Source organism: Cryptomeria japonica, chromosome 11 (genome assembly GCF_030272615.1).
Source record: "Cryptomeria japonica chromosome 11, Sugi_1.0, whole genome shotgun sequence".
Taxonomy (NCBI): Eukaryota; Viridiplantae; Streptophyta; class Pinopsida; order Cupressales; family Cupressaceae; genus Cryptomeria; species Cryptomeria japonica.
This window is the reverse complement of record NC_081415.1, coordinates 652,986,460-652,998,233: the sequence shown is the minus strand read 5'-3', so window position 1 is coordinate 652,998,233 and position 11,774 is coordinate 652,986,460.

Genomic DNA, 11,774 nt, shown 5'->3' with positions numbered 1-11,774 from the left:
TTGACACTCTCTGCACAAAGGATTCTCTGATTTGCTTAGCATAGGCAATCCTCTAACTACCTTGATCTTACTGGCCTTCACAATATTATCAAAGTTTACATGGCAGAGTCTCCTATGCCATATCCAGCTATCCTCAAACTTAGCCATTAGACATGTATTGACATTAGCATTTAGCTAAAATAGGTTACCTTTGGTCTGCATACCAGTAGCCATCAGTTCACCATTCTTTCCTTTGATTTTGCACATTCCATTTTTGAATTCTAGAGTGAGTCCATTATCATTTAGTTGAGCAACACTCAAAAGGTTGTGTCTGAGACCTTCTACCCAATACACATTGTCAGCACTGCTTCCTCCATTCAGAGAGATGGACCCTCTACCTTTTACCATACATGGTGCATCATTACCAAAATGAACCACACCACCATCATACTCTTCCACATATAGAAACTTACTCCAGTCACCAATCATATGGTGAGAACAGCCACTGTCAATAATCCACTCATTGGAATTATCAAAGCGGGAGACAAGAGCCTTCTTGTCTGACACATCTTCCTTGACTGCTACAAACACAATATCTTCACTTTCTTCATCTTCTGATTCCTCATCAGTGACACCTTCATCAACTGCTACAAAATAGTTTCTCTGGTTTCCTCCTTTGAACTTCTTGAACCTCTTCAATTTGTCCTTGTTATCACCATTAGGGCAGTTTACAACAATGTGTCCTATCTAGTTACAAGAAAAGCATTTCAAAGGAAGCTTACCTTTGTATTTACCGGTTCCCTTGGGAAGTCTCTTGGAAAGAAGAGATTCAAATTCCATCAGGATCTCCTCATCATCCATTTCTCTACTTTGTCTTGGTTCACCACTGGTACTAGCTTCTTTGCCTTTTCTAGAAGGTGCAACAGATGCTCTTAAGGCTAATTTAGTCTTCTGAATATTGCTATCATAATTATTTAGCTCATAAGTTGTTAACTTTGCAATGATGGAGTCTAGGGATACCTTTGTCTTGTCTACAAACCTCAACTCCTGAATAGCAGCAACCCTTATTGCATAGACCGGTAATAAGGATCTCAAAAATTTGCTAACAACAATGGAATCTTCCATTTTATCACCTGCACTCTTGATATCTCCAACAACAGTTTAGATTCTTATTCCATATTGTTGAATGGTCTCTCCTTCTACCATCCGCATGTCTTCAAACTTTCCCCTAAGGCTTTCTTCCTTAGCTTGTTTCACATGCTCAACACCGCCATAGATATTCTCAAGGGCATCCCATACTTCTTTGGGATTCTCTTTATCCTAAACATCAATAAACTCAATGTCAGATAAACTGCTGATTAGGGCTTCCATGACTTGCCCATTCTCCTGAATCTCTCTCTTTTGATCATTGGTGACCGGTAGGGATAACATAAGCACTCTCAACATAGCTCCAGTGTTGAGCACCCATGCTTCTGATGTATATCTTCATTCCGTCCTTTCATATTTTAAAGTTGTCTCTGTTGAACTTTGGACCTTCCCTCTTCATCATTAGAGTAGGATCTTTACCTCAATCGGTTAATCTTACAACATAGAGGACCTGGAAGATGCTTTGATACCAATTGATGAATCAATGATGAACAATTAATACCAAACTGATACTGAGAGGGGGGGTGAATCAATACTGACAAAAACACTTTTCCTTGAACCGGTTTGACTGAAAACACTGTACTTGACTAGCAAGCAATAACACCAGTCTAAACCAGATTACTACCGGTTAAACACAATAAGAATGTGAAAGATATAAACTGGTAACTCTTAGCTTTCCACACAATCTAACATCTAACTTCCACTTCACCCATATGCATACACTAGTAATACATCAACATAAATGTAAAGACTTACTGGTTCAACATGCTTTACCGCTTGATAGAGAATAACAAAGCATCACATGAAAATCATCACACATAACACACATATTTTTCACGTGGAAACCCAACTGGGAAAAACCACGGTGGGGATGAATACCCACAAGCTATTCTTTGAACCCTTTTGAAGTCTACTCTGTTAGAAGCCTAGTCCGGTTAAAGACTTTACAATGGGTTCTATTACGAACCGATCCTGCTAGGGATCACCCGGTTAAGGGATGGCTAAAATACCCGGTTAAGGGTTAAACCCTGTTAAAGGTTACCTTGTTAGAGGATTTTAAGAACTCAATGATTTTGAGTCACCCTGTTAAAGGATATACAACAAGCCGATTAAAGCTACCCTATTAAGGGATTTTCTAAATGTTGAAGTGGTTAGAGGTCAACAGGTATTACAATGATCTAGTAACAACACTTCAATGCCAATGCATATCCTCTTTAGTTCCTTCCTTTTGCAATCACACTTTGTAGGTATCTATTCTCTTATCTGGTCTATCAAGAATCACGTATCTCTGCACTTAGATACACACACAAGATTTGCCAACAACCTCAACATGAAAAAAAACATCGACCTTATAGGAAACATATAGGTCGGTAGCATAAACCCTAAACCCTAAACTTTTTATGTTAAGCAATTCAATCAGTTCAATCCTAACCATTGAACATATTGCATTGATTACAATAGTCTTGAACAGATCTCAAGACATTCTCCAACGTTTGTTCTTCACCACTTCTTGGAGGCTAATAACCCATCACATGTTCTCCACCGTTTACAAAGATTTCACACATTCTCGAGGTAGATACGATCAATCTCCTTCATGCGCACAAGGCTGACGTGGCAACACAATATGTTCTTCATTCCAATGCTAACTCATCACACGATGTCATCAGTTGAATCACATAGGCTTGGAATACTTCAACCAGAAACCCTGAAGCTAAGACTACCAACCGGTAGTCATACCATATGAAACCTTGATACAAAACATTCCATATACTGGTTCACATTCCAACATACTAGTTCACTTGGATAGACATACCGCTTCACTTTTTCACATATACCGGTTCACAACAGCATACCGGTTCTCTTGCAAGTTGCTTACTTCAATATACCGATTCACTCTTCAGCATATTGACATCAATGACAACATACAATATCATCATGTCATCATACACTGCACATATGCCAACAGTAAAATGGTGTTTTAAGGGGTCATATAGTATTGTAACACATGTTTGGCTCAATTAGGACCCCATGTGACCCCTAATGACATCAATAACCTTCTCTCCACTCTAAGAAAACCTTCAAGGTTCTTTGACTTGTACGTTTGCTCACTAGGATGAAATGAGAGTGCAAAGATATGTAGTACTGATAGATAAACACATTCTAACTATAGAGGATGAAAGTATAGGTTCTCAAGACCACTTGGTGAACTCTGTATAGTATCTTTCTAGGACATACATGTGGTTCAAGGATGATAGTGTGACATGAAAGAGCATCCTGTATGGATGAGGTACAAAAATTCACACCAGAGGGTACACAATAACTAGAAGTTTCTACTCTATTATGAATGTTATGAAAATAGTAGACTAGTGACTAGCAAACTGCAAAAGATTAACACAAAGACAAGGAAAAGGTAGGAATATCCACCAAATTAAGCCTCTAACAAACATTATGTATTTCCTTACTGGACCTACACACAAACAACTAAGTACGAAATATTGGATGGATTTGTTAAAGAGATTTTCCATAATCAAACCCTCTATTTGGTGTTCCTACCACCACATATAGTCAAATGGATAGATTTGGGATAAAACAATAATGGAAATGCAATGAAGAAGACATAACAAACAATGTGCTAAATTTGGGACAATAAAATGAACAATGCAATAAACTAGAGAGGAGAAGCTTCCCTTCAACACCTAAATCTTGGAGCTTTCTAGGATGAATAAGAATGTGAGCTCTCACGTTAGTGTAGCTTCACTGTGAATGCTAATGAAAATAATATATACCAAAGAATGCAATAAACTATGTGGGATCAAGAGTGTGAATTCCATAAATGTATTATAGAGCTTGAAGTTGCTAGAGAGAGGAAAAATAAAGAAAAATAACTACAAGATAAAGGAGACTGGGAATTGTACCAATATTGATGGGCATCAAAGGAGGCATTACACTACTAGAGTTAGTAGGTGTAATGTCCCAATGGCCACCTTTGATCTAAATATTTGCAGGAAAAATGGATAGTTTGCATACGTCTTCTTGATGCACATGTGTCCATGAATAAATAACTCCAAATGATCAAGATATTACACAAGATAGATGGTAAAGTGGGTTGAGAAAGTAGGTGAAGTGGAAATTGGATCATTGCCTCTAATTAGGCTAAAGAGAAAACACTATGTGACGTGGAATTGCATGATGCACAATTTACGACGTTACAATTGTAAAAGTTTAGTGTCATAAATTGTATCCCTTTACACTTTCACACTCTATTTGACACCTAACTTAGTGTGTTTTCCCCTAGATAATTTTAATCCCATTTGTGCCTTATGTTACCTTATATTTTAATTGTTAAACCCATTGTTAGAAATTGCATGCAAAAAATATCAATTATATGCAAATAAAGATTAAATAGAGGAATGAAAAACACACAAATAATAACAATGAAGAGACAATTTTTAATGTGGTTCACCCAAACTCGAGCTACATCCACCAAATAGAGAGTCTAATATTATTATTCAACAAATTGAACCAATTACAACCAACAATCCCTTGCAACTCAATACCACTACAAAAATGCTACAAACTTCTCTACATAAAAACCCCAAACCTTAGCCTTTTATCAAGACTTATGTTGGTTACAGAATTAGGGTTACAACTTGTCAACCAATAGAAAAAATAACACCCGACGCCTTTATAAAATAATAAAATTCATTTGGGGCTCATGGGGTGCTGCCCCTTGACCCTACCTTAGGGTCGCTACCCCCAAACCCCCGTTAAATAATTTGGGGGGAAATTGTGCCGATAGAAGTGGGGAAAATTTAACCTCTGAGTTTGATTAGGCTCCATATAACAACACCCACAACTTAATTGTTTTATTTAAATTAATTATATGACTACATTCTATGTTTTGGACCCCAACACATCATAACCTCGTTTTCTAGTCCCTTTTTTAGTGGAATTGGGTGCCAAATGCCCTAGTCCCTCCAAAAGGGGCCATAATTTAAATAGTTTCAAGTTTTAGCCTCCATCATTTATGATCAAGTCTCAATCTTTGTATTTGATCATTTATTGTTGGCTTACATTTAAATATATGAGCTATGATCCATATATAAAGCACTTCTTGTATCGTTCGCAAGGTCTAAAAATTTAAGAAATATTCCAATTAATTACATTTAACAACCATCTAATTATAAGAAGCAAGAGACTACAATCATTCTATATTCAAGTATGATTTTATATTTACCTTTTATTGTTATCTTTTTTTTTTGCATTAACACTTGAAAGAGAGTAAAAGTACAAAGTTATGTCACACTTTTATTAAGGAAATGGTCAATGCTTATTCAAGTTTTTAAATTAAATCAATAGAAAGTGAAATATATGTTTTGAATTGATTTAAACTAATAAAATTTGTATTCTTTTGTCTATTTTATGTTTGTAATTTTAACAAAAATTTAAAAACTTATTTGAATATAGTTTTTTAATAAAGTAAACACTATAATTTAGTTGCTAATAAAATGGTTAAGTGCACAAAGATGGTGTGTAGAAAAGTGGACACACACCTAAGACAACTTGTAAAAATAGGCATCACGATCATGGTACTAAAAATTCATATCACCCTGTACGCGCTAAGGTTCATTGTCCCTGACCCTAAAGGGAGAAAAGTGAGTACGAGGTTCTTTAACAAAAATGATCGCGCACGCGCTTCTTTAGGACTTAGTATCGCGTACGCGATACCTGCCAATATTTTTTTTTTTGGCAGAATGTGTTTTACTTTTCACGCGGCTGCGAGTTGGAAATTGGGGTTTTTTCTTGCTAAACCATGCATGGGCTCTCTCTTTTGTCACCCAAACACCATGGATCAAGGTTGGTTTTGCTTTACTTTTGTTTATCTTTCACATTTGTTCAATTTTTTTTATGTTTTGAATTTAAATTCATTTATTTTGATTAGGTTTTTTAATTTTTTGTTACACAAACTAGATTATGAAAATCCACAACAAGAACAACAAGATGCACCTCCTGAAAACCCCGAACAAAACCCATAAAATACACCTCTAGCTCCTCCTTTGACCGTACACCTAATACATAGGAGAAATTGCTTAATTAGTTAGTGCAAAACACAACTAAAATAAATAGGCCGAATAATAAATTGAAAACATCTGAGCTTGAGCATCATAAATCCCTCGCGACTAGCCTAGAAACTTTAGCTAGTGGTGCCACTGCAGTTTCCACTCAAATTACAAAATGGGGAACCTATAGGGATAGGTGTCATCAATTTTGTTGTGAGTTTGTCCTCAATGTGCTGCCTAATTATTTTGACATGAGAGAGTTCCATGGTAGAGGTGGTGGCTCTGCCCAAGATAGACCCGGAGCCTATAGGCGAGTATCCCTGGAGAGTCATCACCCCCTAGCACCCAAACCCAAGGTGCATTTGACTGTCCTAGTAGAATTGAAATAGTCGATGGAGCGACAAACTCTTCAGGCAGCCACAACATTGACTGATACGATCATCCAGCATGGGACACAATTTGCACACCCTCTTGTACCGGATGATGAGCCATTAGTTGATGCAGGTGGCGCTACTGAGCCCATTCAACATTTGTGTGCCACTTGCTCAGGGATATGCATAGGGACGGATGACAAGGCCAATGCAGATGGATCCACATCCCATTCGTGCATGATTTTGTGGGAGTAGATATCAGATGCGCACGACTGAAGATGTTGCATTGACGGATGAGTTGATGGACATGTTGTTTGGTAGTTAGCTGAAGACACATGTGTGTTGATTTGAATTCATAGCATTTTATTTATCAGTCACTTAAAAAATGTAATTGTAAATGAATTTTCATTTATAGATCAATTTAAATTGATACAAATAATATGCATTTTAGGATGCAGCAACGGTATCTAATATTCCTCCCGCAGTTACTGCAACAACAACTTTGATGCTTGAGGTATAAATTTTGTAACATGTTAAAATAGAATAGTACACTTTAAATCTAAAAAACTTACAAGATATACTAACTCTCTTTAATGCTTGACAATTTTTTGTTTGTAGACGTTGTCAGGGGACCAAATGTCCTAGATTGATGATGTCATGCTCTTAGCGATCAATTAGCCTATAAGGCTATATGATATCATATTTTGTACAACTTATTTTATGTATTATTTTGATGGAATATACAAGTAATTTCATTTTAGATTTGTTAAATTATGTTTAATATTATTTGTACTAATATCTCATGTTAATTTTGTTTTCTTAGGGTACCCCCTCCGTGTCTAGGCCTCGTCCTCAATGAAAGAAATCCTCGAGGACACCAAAACATGGGAAGAAGGCAATTGAACACTTTTTTAGTTGTACAATTGTTTAAAAATGTTGAAATTGTCTTAGTTGGGATTTGTAGATTGATTAGTGTTTTTTGTCTGTTTTATATGTACAGTGGCCATTGAGCTATGTAGATATGTTGAATGCACCTGATACGCCCGAGGATCGAGAGAGGGCAGAGGTATGTATCTCTACTTTATTTTGTTGATTTGATGATTAGATGCACATGTACATGTGAACTTGTGATAAATTATAATCTTATCATTTTTTCACACAGGAAATATCCATAGCTGCTTCATCAATGGCAAGCCCTCCTCCATGTATTGGAGAAGCATCTCCGGATCTGGTACACTTTTGTTTGATATATTATATTAATTGTTTTTAACCTACAATACTTATCATTATATTAATTTTATTTAATCTTTGATCATTTTTCGTACAGGTAATAGCAACATCTACTCCATCAATGGTGAGCCCTCGTCAATCTATTGGAGAAGCATCCTAGGCTTTGATACACTTTTGTTCTCTATATTATAAATTTTTAGTGTTTTTGATGTATATATGTTAGTACATTGTATTAATTGTACATTTAATCTACAATAACCCCCATCTCAGTTCGTCCATAGCTTGGAGTCTTTGAAGTTTGTGTATGAGAAAACTCCTAAGACTGACAAGGAGAAGAGAGAGAAGACATTAGATTCGAGATCAACCGATGAGGTAATTTACATTTCAATTGCAAAGAAATTATAGTTAAATGCATAGTTATGTTGATAATTGTGAACTATTTTCTACAAAAGGATTCTAACTTGGCTTTTGAATTGTGGTTTTGCAGCCATCTATAGAGCCGCATACTACATCGAAGAGGCTTGATTTTGATGATCCACCACATGTATAAGATCATATAGTGTTGGTTGTTGTCATTGAATGACCAATACATGTAGATATATTCTACATTTTTATTGTATATTGATTTGGACATGGCATATGCCACATTTTTGTAATACTTGTATTGACTTGACATACATGCCTTTTTTGATATATATATAAATGTTGATATTTGATCCAATAAATGTGTATTGAGTTCATTATTATGTATTCGTTGTATTTGGTGGCTTCCCTTTTATAAAGTTAAATTATTATTTTCCTATGTAATCAACAATATGAATATAAATAACAAAAATCTATGATATAAAACATTGCAATCGTGGAATATGATTTGATAAAATTTCTAAAATGTTGAATTAACCCTACAAAACTCCTTGTATTGAGTTTATTATTGTGTATTCATTGTATTTGGTGGCTGCCCTTTTATTTAGTTAAATGAATATTTGCCTATGTAATCAACAATATGAATATAAACAACAAAAATCTATGATATAAAACATTGTAATCATGGAATATGATTTGATAAACTTTCTAAAATGTTGAATTAACCCTACAAAACCCTTTGTTTAAATGAAAATGAAATTCAATGGTAATGGCCAGATTTGATCCATGGTAATGATCAGTGGATGCTTTTGATTTATTTCATTTATATGTGTCAATATGTGTGGTGTGAGAGCACCCTCATGCTCACAATGGTCAAATTTTGGTTATCATCTTGTTTTACCATTATTTTATCTAAATAAGGTAATTTGGGACCATTAATGATCATTTGAAGCCATTTGTGAAAGTTTGGGGTCATTTGGATAAAAGATGTAAAAGTTACTCAATTGTTGTCAAAGTAGCTCAGTTGTTGTCAAAGTTGTCAAAGTTTGGGCTCATTTGGATTTAAAATGTAAATTTTTTTCAGTTTTTGTCAAATTTGCTCACTTGTCAAAGTGGCTCAGTTGTTGTCAAAGTTGTCAGAGTTGTCAGTTGCTCAGTTGTTGTCAAAGTTGTCAAAGTTGCAAGATAGGCTAGAATTGATTTCATTTGTCGTGTGCACAAACCAATGTCATGAGCAAGTTTGGGTGGGTAGTTTTATGCTAGGAATGCTCTTGTCGTGCCTCCCAAAGTGTCAAAATGTCAAGAGCCATACCCTATCGGCGCGATCTCTCAAGTGCTCCGAGTCCAAAAAATTGTCAAATTTTCACGGATTGTTTCCCCCAATCCAAGATATATATGATCGATTTGTTTGAACCTGCAGTGTCATGTGAGGCTCCTCTACAATGACCTATCTCTATTTCTGATGACTCAAAGCCATTTTCAAATGATAGCATTTTTTCACCTACTGCAAAAACCGTCAGTGGTATGCAATGCAAAGTTTCAAGATAGGCTAGAATTGATTCCGTTCATCGTGTGCACAAACCAATGTCATGAGAACATCTAGGTGGGAAGGTTTATGCTAGGCATGCTCCTATCATGCCTCCCAAAGCGTCAAAATGTTGATAGACATACCCTACCGACGCGATCTCTCAAGTGCCCTGAGTCCAAAAAAATATTAAACTTTGATGGATTGTTTCTCCCAACCTAGGATACATGTAATCGATCCATTTGAACCTATGGTGTTACGTGAGGCTCCTCTATAATGACCTATCTCGGTTTTGTGATGACTCGGAGCCATTTTCAAATGGTAGCCTTTTTTCAACTACTACAAAAACCGTCAGTGGTATGCAATGCAAAGTTGCAAGATAGGCTAGATTTGATATTGTTCATCATGGGAACAAACCAACATCATGAGCACATCCAGGTGGGAAATTTTATGCTAGGCATGCTCCTATCATGCCTCCCAAATTGTCAGAACGTCAAGAGCCATACCTTACCGATGCGATCTCTCAAGTGCCCCAAGTCCTAAAAATTGTCAAACTTTGACGAACTATTTCTCCCAATCTAGGATACATATGATTAGTTTGTTTGATCCTGTAGTGTCACATGATGATCCTCTACAATGACCTATCTTGGTTTCTGACAACTCAGAGCCATTTTCAAATGGTAGCATTTTTTCACCTACTCCAAAAACTGTCAGTGGCATGCAATGCAAAGTTGCAAGATAGGCTAGATTTGATCTCATTCATCACAAGCACAAATCAACATCACGAGAGAGTATGGGTGGGTAGTTTTATGATAGGAATTGTCTTATTGTGCCTCCCAAAGCATCAGAATATTGAGAGCCATACCCTACTGACACGATGTAGAAGTTGCTTGACAACTTTTTTGACAATAATGACAATTTTTGCTCAAATTGTATCTAGACTCAATCTATGACTCCCATGACCCAATAATGACTCAAATAATTGACCTTATGACATCACATAAACTTAAAACATAGTCACAAAAAATAGTCACAAAACATTGTCACATATTATTCAAAAATTTGTCTCTAAATATGGACAAATCAGCTCTTGGCTATTTAAATATACAAAAAAATGCGTTACAAATAATCTCATGAGATTTTATACAAAATTTGGCATTTAAATATGTGTGATTCAACTCATCACCATTTTAATATACAAAATTTGGCATCTAAATATGTACAAATCAGCTCATGGCCATTTAAATATACAAAATTATGCCCCTAAACATGTACAAATCAGCTCATGGGCATTTATATATACAAAAAACAAATATAGAACAATTTGCCGATGATATATATACAAAATTCTCAAAATCATTTTACTCTGAATCGTAGAATCAATCAAGTGAGCCTTCAGGATCGGCTCTAGCCCGTATTGTGTCAAGTATTGCCTCGCGGGCAGTTTCACAAACTTTTCATAAAATCTTGTTATAAGGTCTACCATGATACTTCATCAAATGAATATTTGTTGCAACAAAAAGGTTAGAGAAATGAAGAATATGTCTATGTGTTTCAAAGTCCTCAAACAACCAAACATCCAAATTCTTGATAGGGTATCTCCTAAGCCATGTTCCTGTCATGACAACATACCCTATTGGGTACTCAATACCCTCTATGTCAATGATTGTGGTTGTCAATTTTATTTTAGGCTCAACACAACGACACAAAAAGTAATCCATTCATTCTTCATTATTCTCTTCTACAACAACTACATACACATGACCTGCATTTTATAAATTGATAATTAATACCAAAAATAAAGTGTGATGTACAACAAAATGAACCAAAAAGAATACTTGAAAAAAAATTAATTCAAAAAATGACCTGAATCCACTAGGTCGGATACATGGTCAAAATCCACTAGGTCAGATACATGGTCAAAATCCATTGATGTCTCCATCTGGCTCAATTGTAGTGCTTTGGGAATTTGATATGTATCAATGGGAACCAACGGTCTACAAGACCATTTGTCAACCCACTCTTGTGATTCACATTCTTCCCACAAAAAATACATGCATGAAGAGAAAAAATATATAATCTGTCTCGTATAAATTACTA